This window comes from Pomacea canaliculata, linkage group LG5 (genome assembly GCF_003073045.1).
Source record: "Pomacea canaliculata isolate SZHN2017 linkage group LG5, ASM307304v1, whole genome shotgun sequence".
Classification (NCBI taxonomy): Eukaryota; Metazoa; Mollusca; class Gastropoda; order Architaenioglossa; family Ampullariidae; genus Pomacea; species Pomacea canaliculata.
Window position 1 is genome coordinate 9906869 of NC_037594.1, and position 21849 is coordinate 9928717.

The 21849-nt window shown below is 40.9% G+C and overlaps 2 long non-coding RNA genes across 2 annotated transcripts; both read right to left on the reverse strand.

Annotated features, from left to right (window-relative positions):
* Nucleotides 1–1442: 1442 nt before the first annotated feature.
* LOC112564544 lies at nucleotides 1443–13593 on the reverse strand. The gene is made up of 2 exons (XR_003099239.1): nucleotides 13441–13593; nucleotides 1443–3588 (listed from the first exon to the last, which is right to left on the reverse strand). It is a non-coding gene; the product is annotated as an uncharacterized LOC112564544 (long non-coding RNA).
* Nucleotides 13594–15693: 2100 nt separating this feature from the next.
* LOC112564389 lies at nucleotides 15694–18085 on the reverse strand. Its single transcript, XR_003099205.1, has 2 exons — nucleotides 17984–18085; nucleotides 15694–16485 (listed from the first exon to the last, which is right to left on the reverse strand). It is a non-coding gene; the product is annotated as an uncharacterized LOC112564389 (long non-coding RNA).
* Nucleotides 18086–21849: the final 3764 nt, after the last annotated feature.

The window sequence follows — 21849 nt, forward strand, 5'->3', positions numbered from 1 at the left end:
AGCTGTCTTTGTGTGAGTGTGTGTCTGGATGAATTAGCAGACATTTTCGGGCATTTGCTTATACACACCAACCCTTATTAAAGTGTGAATTATCATTTATGTTTTAATGTTATTTTATTTTTGTGTTCGGTAATGTTTAGTCACTTTTTTATACCTTCAAACGAAGCTTCACGCGGATATACTTCATTCTATGACTCGCGTGGCTGTATTTTGGAACAAAGGTCCACTTTGTGTGTTCGACTGTTGACAGACACTGAGACACTCGCTCACGCTGCTGTCCACTGAACAAAGAGTAACTAATATGTTCCAGTATCCTCCAACACCAGATCATACACTTGTTCATCCTGCTATACACCTGAACAACACGCAACCCGATATGTTCTAGTATTTTTTAACATTTTATTTGGAGGTGGCGTGGGTTTTTTTTTATTTTTAATTTACCTGGTATGCAGTTTGGTTTTTATTTTTTTTTTTTTATTTCTTTGGTTTTTGGCTTTGCTCATTCAGTTTTACTTTTCTGGTTTATTGTACGACTCAATCTCTAAACTTACTTGTGTCCACTTCTCACCATATTGTATTAGTAAGTAGTGGCTTGGTATTGAGCACTAGTCACATTACCATTTACCGTTATCCTTTCTGTGGTCTTATACCTTAGGTGCCAATCATCTTCTTTTTAAGCAAAATCACAGCCTGCATCTTCCATTTCATGGGTCTTCCTGATTTAGCCAGACTGAACTAAATCTATTTATCAAATGGACAAGCCAGATTTAAGGTTCTTGACTTCCCTTCTTCAGCGACTCTAATATGTATCAGAGTTTATATGAAAGCCTGTAATGAGTCTGTCTTTTACAATGACTTCATTCATTTAACTGCACTTAATTACTATATGAATGTTGTTTTTGTAAAAAATATTGTCTTACTGATAACATTTACCACACGTGGTGGGCTAACTTACACATAAAATAATAATGTTCTAATTGATTTCCTGCAACGTGTACTTCCATGCTTCTAGTGTCCGCTTCATCTGGACAGGAAACACTGTTTATGATGTGATGATCCAGTGATAATGGAGCGATTGCAGTCCATTGTTGTGATTCTCTAATTCTAATGTATCCCCCGCTACCGAGTGTTTGCTGATGCTGGGTGGACTTGTGTCTCTCCAGCGGCTGGTACCCGGGGTAGGAATGAGAAGAGAAATAATGTGTCACTCAAGTGTCAACTATTTGAGTTAGCCCACAAAGACTAGTAACAAACCAGAATCTTTAATCTGTTTTTCAATGTTGTCAACTGGCCAACAGAATTGTTTTAGAAGGACTCTTCAAATCTTTGTGTGGTGGATTAAGAGTACCTGGATTACCCGCGTTCAGCGAGGTTACCTGAAAAATGAACTGCTTGACCTGTCTGCAGGTATTACTGGAAATACAAGCATTAACAAAGCTACACAAAAATGATAAAGACTTTACTCAGTACAGATATAAACACACTTTTTGGCGAATTACAAAGAAGACTATTGTACAAGTAATAACAAACAAACAAACTTAGCATTATGCTGACATGTACACATATACAGACTCACTAACAAAAGCCATGCTCACTTGTTCCAAGTACACATTGATGCAGATATATGGCAATGTAAAGTACAATGTCTATTAGATGTATAAAGATATATATATGGGGAAGAAAAGAATATCATAACATTCAAAATAATATTTATACATTGGTAGGGCACTTCAGAGAAACCTCTGGTCCTTGTTATAGGAGGCGGCTACTTTCCAGTGGCCTCCCCTCTATAAACCTTAACCCACGAATGAAAGTAGCTTACAACATAACAAAAAGCTCATTTGTTTATTAAATTCCTTTCAGGAATCGGTTCTAGAGCAGATGATGTAATAGGAATGCTAATTTAACAGATTAGTTTCTTTTACAAATGTAAGATTGGACAACATAGTATGCATAATGTTTTGTATTTAAAATGTATTTATATACATCATAAGTAAAACCAGATTTGGTACCTTGCATCGTCCGGTTTATCTTCATTGACTTAGTCGAAATATCTAATTACTATTTGCTGCCTGTAATCCTCATCATTCTTAAAATATTGAACTTGATCAAATATAAATTTTAGTGAGAGTAAATAAGTACATAAGTATGCATCAAGCATACTCTCTCCATTGACAACCCTTACTTACTAAAATGAAAAATAAAGATACAGATAGAAAAGAAATAATTATCTACTACCTCACCAACCGTCTGTGCACATGTCTGTAACCATAAACATGATTATTATCTCACCCAATCACACTAAAGCTCCAACATAAAATATCTTTTTGAGCTCAGTATTGGTCCAGTGCTGTGTGCATACTTCTCCTTGCCTATGTTACTTTCTATTTACAAGCAATGTTGTCCATTTGTGTTTATATTTCCTTTCTTTATTTCTTTTCCAGTGATATAAAGTGGGTAGCAATTATTAAAGTTGTCGCAGCCTAAAGTTTAGGCTAGGTCTTTCTGTTTAATTGCTACACAGTTGCTTCCATTTCATTGGTCTTTTGTATCAAGGAGTTCTGTGTAGTAGATGTGAAACTATTGAGAGATGCTCTTCTCTCTCTGAAGCAAAAACATTTCTTTATCAAATCCTTGAAACGAGACCTGAACTTCTTGGCAGACAGAAAATAAATGTAAAAATTGACAGCGTGGTTGGCTTCTGATAAACCTATGGCAAGATATTGGAACATTACCGATGCAAAATACTGTTGAGGGGTGTCGTATTTTAGTATCCCCCATGGTGCAATGAGGTGATATATGCAGGTGGGCAATGTGACTATCAGAAAGACAATAGCGGCGCACACCATCATGATACAGATAGTTGTTTCAACTCTCGCTTGACTTGTCTTCCTTGATGTGGACTGGATTGTCGCCCTCATGGCTTCACGCGTCTTTCTCTGCCGCCTGAGACTGACAATGATGAGGCCGGTGAAGATAGAGAGCAGGGCGAAGGGCAGAAAAAAGTAAATGGAGGCTGTTATCCAGTACCAGTAGGTTGTGACGAACTCATGGGTGTGCTCCGGGTAGTAACAGTATCCCTCTTCCATCTTGTCCATGTTAATAAATCCATACAGAAAACACAAACACAGGGTCAGACCAAGTAGCACAGCAATGACAATGGCTTTCTTTGTAGTGAAGTAAGCATTTCTTTTCAATGGATAGCACACGGCTAGGAACCTCTCAAAACAGATGAGGACGAGGGTCCAATTGGCGTAGCAGCTGACTACCTGAACAACCACATCCCCTTTACACAGAATATGTATTGTTCGGCACTTCATGATAACTCATCTGGTGAAAGATTATCTTGAGCACCAGAGCTGCGAGGTCTGCCGCCGCCAACAGCACCACGTATACGGTGGCCGTGGTGAGGGTCATTGTAGCAACTGTCAAGATGCAGGCCACGTTGCCAGGGACGCCAAAGGCTGCGAGGACCCAGATGTAGGAGGCATAATACAGTCTTTGAATGTTTTCGTAGTAAGCATGAGGATCCTCTTCATAATCGCTTGTTTCGTTCATTTTATTGTCTGTCACCGTTCACAAAGATATCTGAAAATAAATTGAGTAATATCAATGTCTGTCTAGAACGACTGTTAAGTATTATATATACATTTGTATGAAAGAAAATATCCATGGAAAAGTATCCATTCACATGCAACGATACCTGCATTCCACAAAGACCTATCTTGCTTGAGGTGATAGTGGTCAGAGGATGGTAGAAGACACCAGTCCCCAGTTTTGCGTAAAAAATCTTCTTCAGTTCTCAACATTCCACAATCAAAACAGACAAAATCGGGATCTCTTGAAAATCCGTATTTATGTAATTACCATATCACGTAAAAACAACGTAAAAAGTCTGTCGCTTCTAAACAGACTCCTCCTGTGGAGTAGATGGCTCTGGTGCAGGCCCAGAAGCAGCTGTCGGATATGAGTATGAGAACTGAAGACTTTGAACATCAGAAGCTAACCCTCTCAGGTGCCAGGGTAATCAAGATATGTTCTCCCTCCAACGTTTCCTTCCTCCAAATGCCATAGAATACAACAAAGCCGTCACAGAGAAGAATTGTAAGTCTGATAGTAAGTATAAAATCACACCAAGTGTAAAATAGTTTGAGTTTATAACCGACAGCCTTCGCGTGAGCTTTGGTTTCTATGAAGGACATGATTGGAGGGCTGCTGTGGTTGATTGTGAAAGGAAAAAATCGCAGAAACTTAGAAAGGAGCAAGAAAAACATTGTACTCCACAACTGTAGATAACAGTGAGAGGATTATAAGTAACATTTATTGACGATATTCTCTATTTTATCTAACTTTTGGTCAGAAATGCAAACCATACAGTCTCACACCATGCACTTCTCTTTCTCACGCCTCTTCTTTTTGTCGTCTGACTTTTTATTTGGATTATCTTTTCCTTCTATCTTTCTTTAGTTTTATGTAATTATTTTTTTTTCTTTCTTCTCAATATCAAGTTAAACTAATACATTCAGAGCTCAGAATGAGAACTTTATGAAACAATAATTATGTGTATTAGTAAGCACTAAAGCTTCCAGAACCATCTGTCTTCTGTGGACATCGTGAGCAAATGAATGTCATGTGACAACTGCTGTCTTTTCTCCTTTCACTACAGTCGCAAGCTCATAGTTGTGAAGGAGAAGGCAATACTTCGGTGTGCATTACCTGCAAAATCTTTACTTCTTCTTTGAAAGTAAAACTTCTATGATTTCTGTGAAGTATGAAATTACACACTGTCCTAATAGTGTTTGTAAAACTGAACCGGAGATACAAGCGCCGGCAGTGCAGACTATCATGTTCACACTTGCTCACACTGGAGCCACCTCGTGACTGTCGCTTTTGTACCTGACAAGCAATAATTACACTACTCGCCAATGCGGGAAAATTAAGTGTAAAATTTATGCACTTTAGTACAATGTGTGTTCATGTGTTGCGGGAAAGTCTGAATCCTTATCGTCTCAAACAGTTTTTGAAAACTGTAGATAGCGCCAATCTGACCGATGAAAATGGCGGTGATGGTATGTCCGGAATCAGTCCAATGTCAGTGAATTCAGTGGAAATGTAGTTCTTACATACTTACATTCAGCTGTAGTCTGACCTCTCTACACTTATGTTACTCCACAGATACTTCCTTTGCAATACAAAGGGCCATTGCGGGGGTCCCAGGACGATAATGGGAAACCTCTACACCAAGTATTCCAAGAAGGGTCAACAGGGTTCCCCCAGACACTGTTCTGCTTGCGGACCTAACATGGGGGGGGGGGGAGGTACTCAGTGCCTCCTGCCCTTCACCGGATGTTGGCATGCGTCCTGTCTCTGAAGTTTTCTGACAATAAGTTCAACTCGACTGGAATGAATAATTGAAAATATAAATACTTCAAAGTGTGGTTGTTTTTTTGTTGTTGTTTTTTTTTTTTTTGTTTTTTTTTGTTTTTTGTTTTTTTTGCAAAGCTATTTTGTAACATACCTTGCCTAGGCAAAGAATGACACCATTTTCACTTTCTCCCATCTGATGTGTCTATAGTCTATAGTCACGTCTCTGGTGTTGTTTCTCCGTGTTCACCAAGACACCTCAGTCTCTCGCGTGCTTCCACAAACTAGTGTCCCACACATACATATTCAACTACATGTAAGAACAAGCCTGGTCTGTCACCTTATCGCAAGTGCAGGCCTGTTAAGTGTTTTATGACTGTGTCACACACAACACCTCAGTCTGCCTATCTCCGGCTGCACTTTCCCTGAACATTGAGTTGACAAACGAACGCAAGTTGGCGACTCACGCGAGCGTGTGATACAGTAGCCGGGGTACCTGTCAGGGGCCCACCCTGTAGTGGTAGTCATACAACACTACTAGTATTAGAAAGACTGTTACCATTGTTATCGCCAATAATAACTCCATCTGCACAACAGTTGTGATAAATAGTTTATAGCAAATGTCGTACTTGACAGGTTATTGTTGCACGAGTTCTCTGAGAACACAGGGGTCGCCTACACTTTACACTTACCTTTACCTTAACGCCTACTTTTACACTTTGTTTGTTCTCCGCTGACATTTGAGTCTCCTTCGACCACATCCTGCAACACTGATTGGGGAGGGGAGTGGAGGGGAGAGTAGCACAACAATGCGTCTACCTACACGGTACCCTGTGCTTTATGGTCTCCCTCTGGATCCCCCCAAGCCCCCAACCCCATCTCCCTCCCTCTCTCTCTCTCACACACCCACACATAACCTTCACGCTTCCTGTCCCCAAAAAGTGGAAGTAGAAAGTGAATTTCAAATTTATTTCAAGACTCATCATTTCTGTGTGGGTGTTTAAGCTTGAAGAAATCAACGACTCATCAACTACTAAAAATAGTACTCACGATCGTCATCCCTGTTACAATGATACCAACAACGAGGATAAAGTCCAGCTGCTTCAGTAACGAGGCCAAGCGTGTGAACACGAACGTTATTGTCGCAATGACGAATGTCATCTCCTGCACCTGACCTCAGGTCTGTGCTGTTGTTCCAGGGCTTTAACTTCCTTGTGTTATGTTACTTTGTTAGTCGTTCTCCTTCATTTATTTATTCTTTATTCATAAGTAATTCTGCCAAAAAAAAAGTCTTTTGTAGCGCCTTAAGATCAAATCTTTAGCATGACCAGCCCCGTGAGGTGTAGGCAGGTGTAAGTTCGGCAACTATGAGGTCATGTGACCCACAACAGCAGCGCGAGATGCCAGGCCCCGTATGCAGGGAGCACCGATAGCACCGCGATAGGTACGATATCCCTTTCTTCACGATAGCGCGGGAAAATTCGCATGCAGGGACCGCCGATAGCCGGCTATCGTAGCTCTACGGCTAATGGAGCCTCACCCCTCCGTTAGCTCGCTATCGTACCGAAAGCACAAGATGGCGGACTGGAGGTTCGGGGACCGTATTCGACGCTGTTTGCGCCGCGAACGTGTTTTTCGGGACAGGAATCCTCCCCTGGACCGGTACAACGACCAAGAACTTTACCAGAAATATAAATTTAGAAGACACGATGGTTTAGAACTGACAAATGACATTGCAGCAGCAATCGAATGGTCGAATCGACGTGGGTCGCTTACTCCAGTGTTACGGGTACATAATAAATGAGTTATTATGCTGCTGATAAAACTTGTTCAGCTTGTTGTCTATTTGATTTTAGCCATGATTAGTTGCTTTTTAAATGATATTTTAAATTTGAAAAAGGCAAAATTAACATCCTAGCTTAGGTATTGTGCAGACTAACATGACTGTAATGTGACAGTCAAACCTTCTAGTTCTTGACATAGGATTTGCCTTGTGTGAGAGAGTTTGTGTGTGTTGAGGCTTTGTACTGTAACCCCAAAATTTTTAGTTTGCATTGCATCTCACTGCTGAATACCTGCTGCAGGGTGTGTGTGTGTTGATGCTTTGTAATGTAACCCACAAAAGTAAACGCCACTTTTAAAACTAATACATGCGCAGTAGCGCATGAAAATCGGGCCTACCCGGAAGCTATTTATAGAACTGCCTTACCGCGCCGAAAGCTAGTGGAGTTCTATCGGCGTGTCCCTGCATACCACGTTAGTGGGGAGACTATCGCTGCGATAGCTTTCGGACCGAAAGGCTCTATCGCTACGATTGGCTAACGGTGTTTCTTGCATACGGGGCCTGGGCACCAGGAGGACCGTTAGTCCGTAGACAAACAAACGAACATGTTTTCCTTAGGTCACGATCGTGTGCCTTTCATCGTCCCACAGCAGAAAAACTTTTAAATTGTTCTGTAAGTTAGTGTCAACATGTTTTGTTACTTTGACAGTTTCACAAAAGCCCGCGACTTGTTATTTGAAAATGATTCTGGCCTCTTCTTCGTAAAGCCAGGGTTAGTGACATAACGCACGCGACACCCGCACGTTAATCACAATAATATCCATGATTCCATCTGTAACATTACCCATTAATGGTGTCACAGAAGGAACTGTAAAACATTACACTAACGAGTTTCCGTGTGTAAAGGGAGCCAGGATCAGGATCCCGCTTCCTGGCACGTCCACCCCAGTGAAGGACTGTGTTATCTGTTATGATCCGAACCTACAGGCAAATAATGCAATTTCCCCAAAAAAATGATGGAAAGCGACTCTCAACTCAACTGACAAACTATAATTCGGGAGACTGGTCGGAGGGGCATAAATACAAAGCGGGGGAACCAGAGACCGGCCTGGTACAATAACTGGGAAACAGACTGGCGAAAATTACGAATATGTGGACTCATTTACTGATAATAGATGTTTGACATAAAAATACACTTTGTCTCCAGCAACAAAACAGCAAAGTTAGTGAGTTTTGCCGCAATAAACAACCCAGCAAATTGGATTGTTACACAGAAAACATTGCATTGCAGACTACACTTTCCATGGTTGGTGTGACTATAAAACTGAGGCTTGGATGTGTGTTTGTATGAGTGTTTGTATGTGTATGAACGCACACACATTAAAAATTACCAACTAATATGTATATAGATCTTGTCAGTAAGTGCAGACGACAGTGTTTTATCTACTCACATTTGATTTTGAACTAGAAGCAAACACACAAATATACTTTACAGCACGAATGAGGGTAGTACAACTATTTGTCACCACTCTAATGCCTGTGGTCAATGTGAAACGTGGGAACGAGTACATATTTCTTATATTTTTATAAAACATGACTACAAAAAACAATGTTATAAACAGCACGAGATGTGCTCAACATTGCCATGAAAACACTGTCTCAGTCCATCGTCACGTGCTGTCGAGTGTTTCCAGACAGTTCTATCATCGCTACAGGCCGGCGCTCTCCCCACAGATGTCAAGGGCGTTCGATGAAGCCGATAAAATCGTCAGGAGCGAGTCGAGTGTCAGGTCCACAAACTGATGATTGATGAAGGCGATAAAGTTTGTAGACGACGCGGATGTGCACCTGGTGACGATGAGTCTTCAGAGGACGACGAGGAGCATATGGAGTCGGCGCAGAAAAGAAAAGCATCATCAGTCTGGCGGAAATGTGGGTCCACCCTGGGGACCGAGCGACTTCATCGTCGTCACTCCACCAGCCCTAGTGGGACCATGCGAGTCTTGAACCCACCACTCACCGCCTCCACTTGCTGTTGTCGAGGGTTTGATGGTGTGGCTTTGAGCGGCTGTCATCACGTGTGTGCGGGACATTATTGAGGGTTGAGGATGTTATTAGGTGAGGTTAGGGCCACCCCAACATAAACATTTAACTTAATGGACCTGGCAAAAAAAATCGGTGACAAGTAAAGTCTCCTTAAAGAGTTGAAAGAACTGAATACCATGTAGGTTACAAGATGACCGTTAAAAGGAAATGATTGGAGGCTGGTTAGTTATTATGTTGCGGCTCAACCTAAATACTTCCTGTTGATTTAACAGACGACTGGAAGTCACATGGGAAATCTGTCCCAAATGAGCGACCTGCGTTTTCGTGGTCACGCCTCATTAGGCTGATATCTGAGAGGGAATGTTGATAGTTCCAGCTCGTGAATATTCGCCTGCGGATTCCTATTTCGGTGACTGGTGTGTATGAACGTCTGGGAAGAGAAGAGGTTAGAGTACTTTTTGTCGCCTAACCTCGCCCTCCCTCATCTTCTCCTTGTCGGATGCTGAACTCGTCTCAAAAAGAAAAAAAAAACGGAGAGAGGAAAAAACTTATTTATATTTTCAGTTTGGTTTCGTGTTTTTTGTGTCTTTATAAAGCAGTACTTGGATGAAAATACTTGGAGGTGCGTGATTCCTAAAGTAATTTCCCAATCCGCCTCCGTCTGTGACATGGAGGGAGCTTGGTGATACCAGGCTGCACTTTGAATGGCCTTCAGAGCCAAAACCAAGGTCCGAGAGAAGAGGGTTTGACTTTTTACAAGTGTCATCACTGCCCCATCGTAACATAGTAAACACTCGTCATCACACTTCCCTTCTAACCATTCAAGTCGCAGGCGGGATCCGCAATGACACTTGACACAACAAGGCTGGCAGTCTGTCTTTGCAAGGTCTCATTGACACACAAGACCGTCACAAAAGAACTAACCCTAACGAGAAGGATTCTGCAGCTTGACCCTGTGACCATATGTGACCCTCCAGAGATGCCACTTGTTCATTAAACATGAGTCACTTCCCTCAGTTCGTCCTAATTCAGAGGGACAGTCATGGCGGCGAGCGTGGATTGTGGGGCCTGCACATATTGCTCCTTTCGTTTACTCCACCACACAGTTCCTTCATTCATGGTGCTTCCTGATGCGCAGTTGCCTAGAAATCCTCGCGGTTTCTTTCTACGACGTCAGCAGTGAACGAAGACCAGGATGAGGCGAGGAAGAGAAACGCAACGGACGAACATCCATGACGTCATCAGTAGGAATTGTAAGAAGAGAGCAGGAGTAGGTGGGATGCTGCACGTCTTCGCAATGATGCAGCTCCTGATGACACATTCTGTTGGTTTCAGTTCCTTCTTGTACAGAGCCTTTTGTATTCGTGGCTGTGTGATGTTGTTGTTGTGTCTCAGTCCTTCTACTCTGTTCGCTGCACGCTCCGGATGTTGCTCGGCTGCTGCGAAGGTCATTGCTCTCCAGTCGGGGGCTGATTACTCAGTAGACATTAAACACCGTATCTCCACCCACGGCTTTCCCTTCCCCAAAGCTACCTACATTGTCCTTTTCATTATCTGCTGAATACTTTCCAATACCCTCCCCCTTTCGCACGATAAGAAGTAACTGTTTCGTTGCCAAGTCACGTATCGGGGTGGATTGCGCAGGCACCCCGAAGAGATACCTGGCACGAAACACGACAGCAGAACTACCACAACAGCAAGAGGTGGGGGATGTTATCAAAGTTGACACTCTACAGCAAGGGTAGATCCGGCCCGCAAAGGCAATTGCATATTTCAATAAATCTTTTCAGCTTTTTCATAGAAACATAAATGTGTATTAAACAAATAATAATCATAACATAAGTTTTGAGGGACAAACAAGGGACGCCTATTATGGGATAGACAGGACACTTACGGGCACATGCTTCTCGCAGACAACCCACGGCCTACAAACACGATTTTGGAGAATTGTTCCTACATGTGGCCTTCACCCTGAACTTACGGTAGACCACTTCCGGTTGTATGTCGGTTGTTGGTACGCGGCTCATACAATAACAGAAATGACCGTCAACAATGATGTGTATCTTAGTGTACAGCTCAGGACTACAAGTCTCCAACATTATCTCTTCATCAATTTTTAGAGGATGAACAAAGCAAAAAGATTTCGATAACGAAAACTAGTTTGGGTTTATGAGTTTATTTCTGCATGTGCAGACATGTCTATTCGTTTACCATGTGTGTAGACATTTTATAAATGCCATGAACTCTTTCACCAGGAGGAGGTATATATACTAAACAGTCACGATTATTTTAATCTTGGAAGATAAAAGGTTCCTCACTCCTGCTCTACAGGACAGTATTTTTGGTTGTTGTTTACCGGTTTTTGCCAGTGCAACCGATTTGAGTTTGTAGAATTGTGACAGCGGACTAAAACAGAATTTTATCTGATACAGAATTTGCATCGCCTACCCACCCTAACAGCCACCTGTCTCTCAATTTTTGCCATTATCTTACCACCATCTATCCAGCATTAGCAGGTCTTTGAACCCTCAAACCTTGTATCCCTGCAGCATTTGTCTGGCAACAGGCTGAGATCAGCAACACATGGTCTGACATATTTGGCACAGCCGACAATGAAAGAAAAACCTGAATGAGCTGTCAAAGTGGTGTTGTGATAAAAACAAACTACGCTACACTTTCCTCTCAAGAGACCTTCACGATTGTCTCCAGACGGTCTGAGGTTTGTGGCCTCCGATAGTGCAAAGAAAAATGAAATACCTCTCTCCATCCTGAGCGCTCTCGTGGAGTAAATACACCACTTTATTTCTTACTATGTTAATGTGTTACTATGTTTTTAAAAGACTCTCACAGCTGTCTGCTAAAGACTTCCACATCGTGATGGCTCCAGCGGTGGCAGTGATATATTACACAAAACATGACTTTCGTACAGCATGAAAAGAAAGCAAACGAGTGTTTAACTCACATGTGAGCCGAAACTAAAACTGTACTTACTGCTTTCATTATAATATGAATGTCGCTTTATGCTGAATCAAAACGCCGAAGGACTTAAAGAATGAGTTCTCGTTGAACAGGATGGAGTGGTCCGGTGGCAACGATCAACGCCTGTCACCAATACACTGAGGGTTGGCTGTCCTGGGTTCAGCTCTCGTCTCGGGCACGCTTTTTTTCTGTGCATTTAGCACCTGTTTACAGGACTGGCTGTCTTGCCGTGATATAGTCTTAGTTGCTGACAGCGTAAAACACCAACTCCTACCTACTTACCCATCCACCCCTCACACCCACCTGTACAGGAAACTCAGCGCCGTCTGCTCAGCAAGAGATACGAGAGACAAGCCAAAAAATACCAGCTGTAACCGGATGGCATCATCTTCCAACTTTGTCTGCGGGAGATAAAAGCCTTGAAACATCGCTCTATCACCTGTGCACAAGAGGTTGAAAGCACAAAAATTCCCCATGGCAGCTAGAAACATATCGCTGATATAAGATGCCGGCACCTCACAGGGCACAAACCCTGGCAATCCACCAATACCCGGATTCCGCAACGAGTTTAACGGTCTGTGCAGGTCAATGTTTAATTTCATTTTCTTTCCCAACGGAAGAAATTTTCCGACTCACATTTATTAAATTAGTTTCCTATATTAAACTTAATTTTTTTTAAAAAGAACTTTACCCCTGGTTTGATTGTAAGCATTAGTAAGCGTTTATTTAAAAAGCGAAAATCTACATAAGTTTTGACAGCGCTCACTTTACAATCATTTGAAACTTGAACAAAATGTTCACCGATGTTACCTTCAAGTTATGATTATTTTTAACTCATTAATAACATACGATTCACATAAAGACAAGACAAAGGGATCACGGGGTTTGAAATAAAGGTGACGAGAGTGTAGAACTGTAGAAGCACTAGCAGTAGGGTGAGGAACATTACAACGATCTAGAAAGGAGTGCTACACCAGACGAAATAGGAATAACTGACAGTAAAATCACCGTCTAAGTTACCATGCTTGAAAATTGGCCAATCTCCACTTTCCAGTACAAGAAACGAACCTACCTCATGTTGTTAGTCCGCAACTAAATTCCAAGCTAATTGTGGAAATGTACTTTATACTTTTGATTACAATATCTATCCTGGCATCATCAAAGTCTGTGACTTATACTCGTTATGTCATTTATATTAAAGAAGTACAGAAATGAAATTGAGAGTAGCTAGGGCTCACACACACCATGCACAGTGCTGAACCCCTTACCAGCTCAGTTATCACTTGGTGTGCAGCCTCCTGTTGCGGCTTCCACATCCGTCTCTGGGGAACTGAATTGCAGCAGTTGGCGCCTTGAATGAGTCGTTGGTGTGAGTGAGTGTCAACTGCCACACACATATGGTAATTAAGCAACCACTTCGACAAACGTACACCTACGCCAACATCACGTGACAGACATTAACCCATTGCGGTGTCGTGGGCGATGGATCGACGGAAAATAACTTATCTGAGGATGGTTTCTGAACAGTGATTGGGATTCTTTGTCGGAAAGGTCCTGTTGTACGTAGAAACTCTAATTGCTGGTGGGAATCTCAAATGCTAGGAATACCACGGTTATCTAGAGCTGTGTCAATTAGACACCACAGAAGACTTATCAACGCTTTTGACGAGCGTTGGAGCCTTCTGTCTATCTCGCCACAGTCACAGAGCACGCAACGAGGACAATGGACCTTTCTCTCCCTCCTTTGCTTTTTATCTCTCCCTCTCTTTCTTCAACGGATTGTTTGGTGTTGGAAGCATGGCCATCAGAGCTTCAGTGTTGCAGCTTAGACTTAGACTTGATGCCTAGAGAAGCCTTTCTGCCATTATGGGGGTCAGTCTTCAACGTTGACGAATTGTCGGTGGATGAACCCTCTCGACGACGACGACGACGACATGGCGTTTTCAGCTCGTTCCTCTTGAACAAATACCATCGTTGATCCAATTTTTTCCCGCGATACAAAAGCATGTTCTCTATTTGATTGCTTTAGTTGGATTTTATGATAGTAATTTTGTTGAAAGGGATAAATTAAAAAAATAAATGCTAAAGTATTAAAAAAAAAACCCGATAATCAACTCTGTGTACAAAGAGTGTAATGTGCCTAAAGTCCTGAATGCAGAGCTTTATCTTCCCTCTCTCGATTTCTTATTCCCTCCTCCCCACGATAAAATTTACTCGTGCACAATTTCCTTACTAACGACCTTTCTTGCGGGTTACCAGTTCGGCCTAACCCCTTGACCTCGGGAATCGGTGGCTGAAAGATGTGAGTGGAGGGATGCAGACTCTAGTCCTGACAAGTTACGGACACATCAAGTCTTGTGGTAGTCCTATCTATACAGAAGTCTTACATCTTACTGCCCTGCTGGTTCTGTCTACCACACTCTTCTTTCCATTGTTGAAATTTTTGGTTGGTTGTTAGGGTTTACCCTTTTCCCAACTGCCACCACGTAACGTCTTAGCTCCTTGTGAGTAGTCAGTGACAGCTGTCGACATGTTTGCTCTACACTCAAACGCTCACCTACCCTGTTTACAAGGTTTCGCTCTCCACTCTTCAGTTACTTCTAACCCCTTTTTTTCTTTTTACCGTCTCTCTTTATTAGCTATATAATTATAAGATTCCTATCCCATCTCAGCACGGCAAGTAATATATTGTCTTGCAGAAGCCCTCAGGCCAGAAATCTACTCACCTCTGACCTTTCAGATTCTCTGCAACTGTCCCACTCTCGATGGTGACTGCTCAGCTTCTCTAAAAGATGGTTTGCCAACATCGTCCGTGAATTTATCAAAGAATATTCTGGATTTATTTGGAGCGGAATATAACGGACGCTCTCAGAGTGCCAACGACATCATTGGTCCCCACTTTAGCCCCAATTCAAAAGATTATCTGGGATAATGTTTCGTGTGCTAACTGCGCGTGATATCATAGACGGGGCATAATATAATGAATGTGCCCTGGTGCTAAAGAAACGGTTGCAATTTCTGTGTATGTCATTGCTATTATTTTTATCTAATCAGAAAAATATTTCACCAGATATGTATGCAATGTAACGAAATGAACCCTGACCTTTACAGAGCTGGTCCTACCTCAGGGAATTCATTTTCAGTTATGTCCTCGGTCAGCTTCTTCCTGTCGGTTGAGGACATACAAGATCCACACTTGCGATCTGCCAAAACACTGGCACAGCTTTAGTGGACCTTTCGCTTCACTCATTGCGATTGAGGTTTTTAATGCACATATTCCGATGATTGAAGTGCACTCTTTTGCAAGAAAAACATCGATACTTGTAATAAAAAGGATTTCATCCTATGACGATATTCACGATAACGCGTAGACAGGATTTAAAGAGGACGATTTGATTGGCAATGTGAAGCAGTTAGCTGAACGGTTTATATTTTATTTCATATTGTGTAACTGAGCTGAGTAATCCCGTTAACCTCCGAGTCACCCCAGCTAGACCAGTCTGCAATAGGCTCAAAAAGACTTGGATGGCGGACACATTTAATTTGAGGGTACTCCCCATCAGTGCACATGTATACCCAGCATATTTCCTCCGTGTGTTACAGATCAGTTATCTTTCTTGTGAGTCTCACACACACACACACGTAACGGGCAACAGAAATTTGCAGGTACTGGACAGGTGCCAACACGATTAGCAGTAAGTGTGAAGGGAGAAGGGGAGAGCAGGTATAGGTGTGTCACGAACACCATGGCACGTATAGGGGTGTGAGGGAATCGTTGTCTACCCCCTCGTGTTTACACGGTGTAGTTCATGAAGCACAGAGTCTGAAGGAATTGTTTTTACAGATCACAATTATTTATAATTAAAGCTATTATCCATTTCCTGCCTCTGCGCTTTCTTAAGATGCTATCACAGCTACTGCTGCATCAGTACGGAAACAGATTCGCTGTCGTAAGGTGTTTATATTTACAGAAGCAATGATAACCCTCTGTAAGAAAAGGTCATAAATCAGAACGGAAAAGATGAGATCCACTTTTAACAGACATCTTAACTGTAACTGAGCCAAATTCAACAGAAAGGTTGTCGTGTTTGTCGCTCACTCCCGCATTTTGAACAAAGTCAAAAGTATAGTTTTTCCATCGACATCGATCACACGGGATGAAATCTTCAGAGCAGCCCATCTAACACCAGTCTGACGGGCGGCACCTCGCCTTGTGCCAAGGGAGACCACCGTTGCAGGTGACGAGAATGTTGCTGTGGTGTTGTCGTCCCTGTCCTTCACTTCACAGCTTAAATGCGAGGCGTCATGGTCACCTGCAGAAATAAAAATAAAAAACTGTGAAGTACATAAATCGTATTTCAATCAATATGGAAGTAATTGATGCTCAGAAAGATGCTTAAAGTGATTGTGATTCTGTGATCCTTTCTTCGGTCGATGGATTGTGAGAATGATTTCGCCAGGTGAAGCGTTCACATATCAGTATTTTATTAGGTGTGGCGATGTGCTTCACACTTGTTCAGCATTCCTTGTAGCATGTCATCTTTAATGACTGCAATGTGGTTTGTCATGTCTTCCCATTAAGGAATGATGGATGAAGCTTTCTCAACCAGTGTGAATAAACGAATATATTGTAAGGGAGGAAACTATTGACACATTCAGGAGTTGTTATGGTATGGAGTACGTGCCTTTAACAAAGGATAAAGTCAACAAATAAGGTATTTTGTTGTTGGAAACTGGAAAAATTTTCAGTTGATCAAGCACAATGTTTGTGGCAGTTGTTGGTTACTCAATTCGGTATGGATTTGTATTCCAACATCCGAAAATTACAAAAATTGGTAGCATTTAAATTCTAATATATATACATATTTTAATAAAATAATTATATGTTCGTTAGGCAACTTTTTGTTTGTAAATAATGTGTAAATAATTTTTGTGAGAAATTTCTAACTTTTGACCTACTGTCCTGGTCTTCTCTCTGTCGAGTACAGTTACAATCTTTCATTTTAATTTAGTACAAGAAAACAAAATCTACATTTCTTAAAAATCACACCTCGTAAATGTTTAAAAAATGCTCTTTAAAAAGGTGTATCACAGATGGTTGCCTTTTATTGCATGTTTATTGCATAGTTATAAATATTCAAAACCATTCGATCGTGTGCTGTTTTGCCTAAAGTCAACTGGGGTAAGCGATATTGAAGAGGTAAATAAATAATGCATCTTAACATCTTTGATGCTTTGTCATTGTTTCTCTTGATATTTTTGGATTGTTTCTAGGTATCCTTGCACTTGAAGTAGTCTTTGTAATACGTCATTACACCTCACCTGTCACTTCTTGTCTCATGTTTCTTGTTTCTCATACTCATTCATCCTAATACAGTAACAAAATTGTTGTAAAAGTTTTTGCTTTGTAAATGTTCTATAACCTCGCTCTTGCTTTGTGATTTTCTGCTCCTGTCCAATCTCCCAGATGGCCACCCTATCCTAGACATTTCGAACTACTTAGAAATCAACTATCTATTGTGCATCTCAAGCCAAAAGACTGTTCCACTCGTCATTTAAAAGGTAGCTACTGGAAAATTTGAAGCATAAGATTTTACTCACGGAACCCATAACTCAAAGATCTGTAAAACTGTTTAATTGGTAACTGGTTGATGATTTATTTTAAGATAAGCAAATACTGATTCTTCATCTGCATTAAAAATAAACTAAAATGAGTGATGTAGGCAGTCAGAAGTTTTGGTTCTCAAAAAGAAAACTTAAACTCTTCTTGTCAGGAGTTTTATGCACCGTAAATTTAAAGCTCAATCCCACCTGCCAGTAAAAGTGCATCCCAATCTGTATACGTCTCACCCACTCATATCAGCAGAAGCACCCAAGTGGAGGCGAGTCACGTGGTGCTGTTAGCGCCGTCAGTAACGAAGGTTCTACAGAGAAATATTCATCCATAATGTTTCACCAGTCATCACAAGATTTACTGCTTCAATGTGGCTTTTATTATGGTTACACATAAAACTCAGTTCAGGTTCGCTTAAGAGACTGGGCACAGCTTGCCATGAGTCACCAGGCTACCTTAGGTCACCCACGTAAACAGCAGTCACAACTACGCAGTAAATCATTGATGACTCTTAAAGGCATTGTAAAAGTTAAAATTTCTGCAGCTGTGCGGCGCGTCATTAAAGTCTTAATTTACCGGAAACACTCCGCCCACGTGCAATCAGCGGCCATTTTCTGTCATTTGTATTCCGAGGGCGTTATTGTACAGAAGCAAAAGTGTACTGAGTTCGTATTCCCTGTGAGCAAATGAGATATGTAATTATTATTGTTAGAAACACACACCAACATACCAATCAACAATGGCAGATAACGTGTGTCACATGCTTGTCAAGAGTTGTCTTTTCATGACGACATATTACAACTGTTTGTGTATGTTCTTCTAATAAATTTAAAATAGGACAAAGAAAGAAAATTTCGTTTTATAAGGTGGGGGTGAGTGGGCTAAAATATAAAATTCTGGAAGCGTTTGTGTTTTCTTGCTTTAATGTCACCAAAAAACTACATGAATCATAAAAACTTTCTTCAAGCAAGATTGATATTCGTTGCCTAAGCAAGTAAAGGTTCGTAAAAGTACAGCCATTGTCTCGTGAGCATTTCCGAATGTTTACAAACAGTAATAAAATTCTCTGCTCGAGGGTCCGGTACATAGCTGTACACTGACTGTCACCAAGATACATGATCGCGAGTTCTAACATCAGATATAATTACTTATGTGTCAGAACATTAACTCTTTCTCACTTCTTATAACATAAAATGTCAAGATATCCAAAATTTGGCTTAGTTTCAATAAAACAAAGTTGAATGTTTGTCAATGTTTCACTCCTTTTTTATACTGGTTTCATTCATCCTTTAAACAGAAACCATGTCCATATCTTAATTTGTGATTTTAATAAAATAAATTTGTTTTACATCTTACAGGTTTGTGAGGTGTATATTGAATAAATAATCCTTGTATGTTATGTTAAGGAAACATGAAAAACATTCATGCTTTTTATCTTTACTGGCATCTATGCAAGCATGCATACACTGCCAATGGAAAGTAATAAAAGAAATAAAAAAGCACAATACTTTATATAATACTAAATATCACAATGCTTGAAAAAACACATGATTACCAGCTCTAGCAATACAAAATGTACAAGTGTAACCTGATGTTATGGTGATTCCAGATTCTATACACCACAGACATGTTGCTGTTATGATCCTAATGCGATTACTAGGAGAGGGTGGTTTCCTGTTTGAGATGTACCCTGAGCTGTACTCACGTAATCTCTGCTGTACCGTTGTTATTGATCATATATATATATCAATTATAATTATAATTATGTGATCATAACGTTGTTCTTCTCAGTGTTGGTCTCCATTCCATATGCGTTTGTCAGTCTGTTGGTAAGGCATTTTGTACAAGACTCAATGGTGTGTAAGTGACGGATATGAAGGGAATGGGAGTTGCATGCTTTGCTGGACCATAATAGTCAGTGACCATGGAAATCTCAATCGTTTATTTTATCACACAATGCCAAACAGAAATGGTATTATACAATTGTTTTAGGTACTTCAATCAGTAACAAAGTTGAATTTATTGAAACTAAGTCTTTTTTAATGAAGTACATAAAGCAGGTGTCAAAGATGAGACACCACATGTTATTCATTCATAGAAAAACCTGTCTAATGATGAAGAAATTAGAATCAGCATTTACGTACATTGTTTGGAATTTCCTCTACATTATAAAATATTTATCAAAGGTATTTTCTTACAGAATACAAATTAATCACTGAGTTAAATATCAATTAGGGAATAGCAGAAATATTCTATTTTACAAGGATTCTTTCAAACATACAAAACTTAAACAATCATCAATGTCACACTGTAATGATTCGCGATTCAGGCGAGCATATTTGTATTCATGTTTATTTTTGGTTCTCCTTGTGGTCGGGGAGGAGCAGTCGCGCGAGCGCTGACGCGGCTCTGGGTGACGCATTCTTTGACGTCAAATGAGGAATGACGTGGCGGGAGAGAGCGGCCAGAGAGGGAAGAACGGAGGGCGACGGTAGGAATGGAGGGTGAAGTCATGTAGTGCTATTTTACTTTGTTTCATTCATTTTGTCACTATTTAGTTTCCTGAACATTAAATGTGTTAATCGTTGGCCGGACCTTTTTGCTGAAAAAGGTGAGAAGAGCGCGGCGAGCGTGGTTTACATGCAGATGTTTACACGCGCTCGCAGACACATTCAACATTTCTCAAGAAAACGTTACACACACCCAAAATTACAACAACAAAAAATCATACACATTTTTTTTTTTCAAGCAAATTTGAAATTTGAGATAGAAAAGGATTCCAAACGTACAGACATTGTCTCGTAAACGTTTCAAAATGTTTACCAGAATAATCAAAAATTACCATGCAAAAGGTACCTGCCAGACCTCGCCGTTGACAGAAACCTTTCTTCAGTTAAACCGCGCAGCTAACAGTGAGAAAGTAGGAAGCCGACCTGTGTACATTACTACAACAAAAACATGTTTTACATTTATTTATGTAAATTGTCTGTTTCAGAAATATTTACACTAAATCAAACTGCTTTGTTTCTTGGCTTACTATTTATAAGAAATGTGACTCCCAGAACCTTGTCACTTTATTAAATTATTATCAGTAACTAATAAACCAGATTAGAGTAAATGTTTTTCTCTAATCCTCAATACACACACCAGCGAAAACACACACACACATAACACAGAGAAGATACAGTTTTTTAAGAGTGCGGTATCGGTACAGATTAAAGAAACAAGAAAATTTAAACGTGTAAAGTAAACACATGTTAGTGTGTCTCAAAGGATGCTAACAGTAGCAGGGTGGCACTCGCAGGTCGCAGGGTAAAGGTCGTTCATAAGCAGACCCACAGATTCCACTTAAAGACTTGAGATTTGTAGTCGCTTGTAACCACCTTTATAGGGAGGGAGGACATGGTTCCTATAGTCGCCCTCATGCATCGGGTCACGTATAGTAGACCGTCTTCTATAGTGTGTTTACGAAACTAACTGACCTTTTAATCAGGCTTACACAAAGATATTAATTACTTATCTAAATATTAATAAGTATAAATAAACTATATTTATTTCAGACTGAGAGAACACATCTAGAAAATGATGATGTATGTCCCCGTGTGAATGTATATACAATGTGAATAATGCCTTATACCAACGGTTCTCAACGGTTGGGGCTTGCCCCCCTGGGGGGGGGGGGACGCGACGTGCCTACAAGGGGGGCGCGAAGGTGGTCCTTTTTTAAAAGTTTCTTATACCGGTATTAGTGAAATTAGTTTACATTGTGTAACCGAGTGGTGAGGGGTCTCAAACTCCAAATCTTTTCTCCCTATTCAAGTACACTGTCTCGGCATGCAGTGACTTCTCACTTCCAAAACTCAAAACACAATCCCCCTCTCAACAATTAAGCCTCCAATCTCCCTCCTCTCGCCTTTTGCCCTCTCTCTCTCCCCCAGTCTCTCATCGCTGACTCCCCTCTCCCTCTCCAGTCCCACCTCTCTCTTTTTTTTAAAAAAACATCTAAAAGGCACGCATTCAGGAAACGTCCATCATTCACACCCTTTCGCCCTCGCACGTGCTC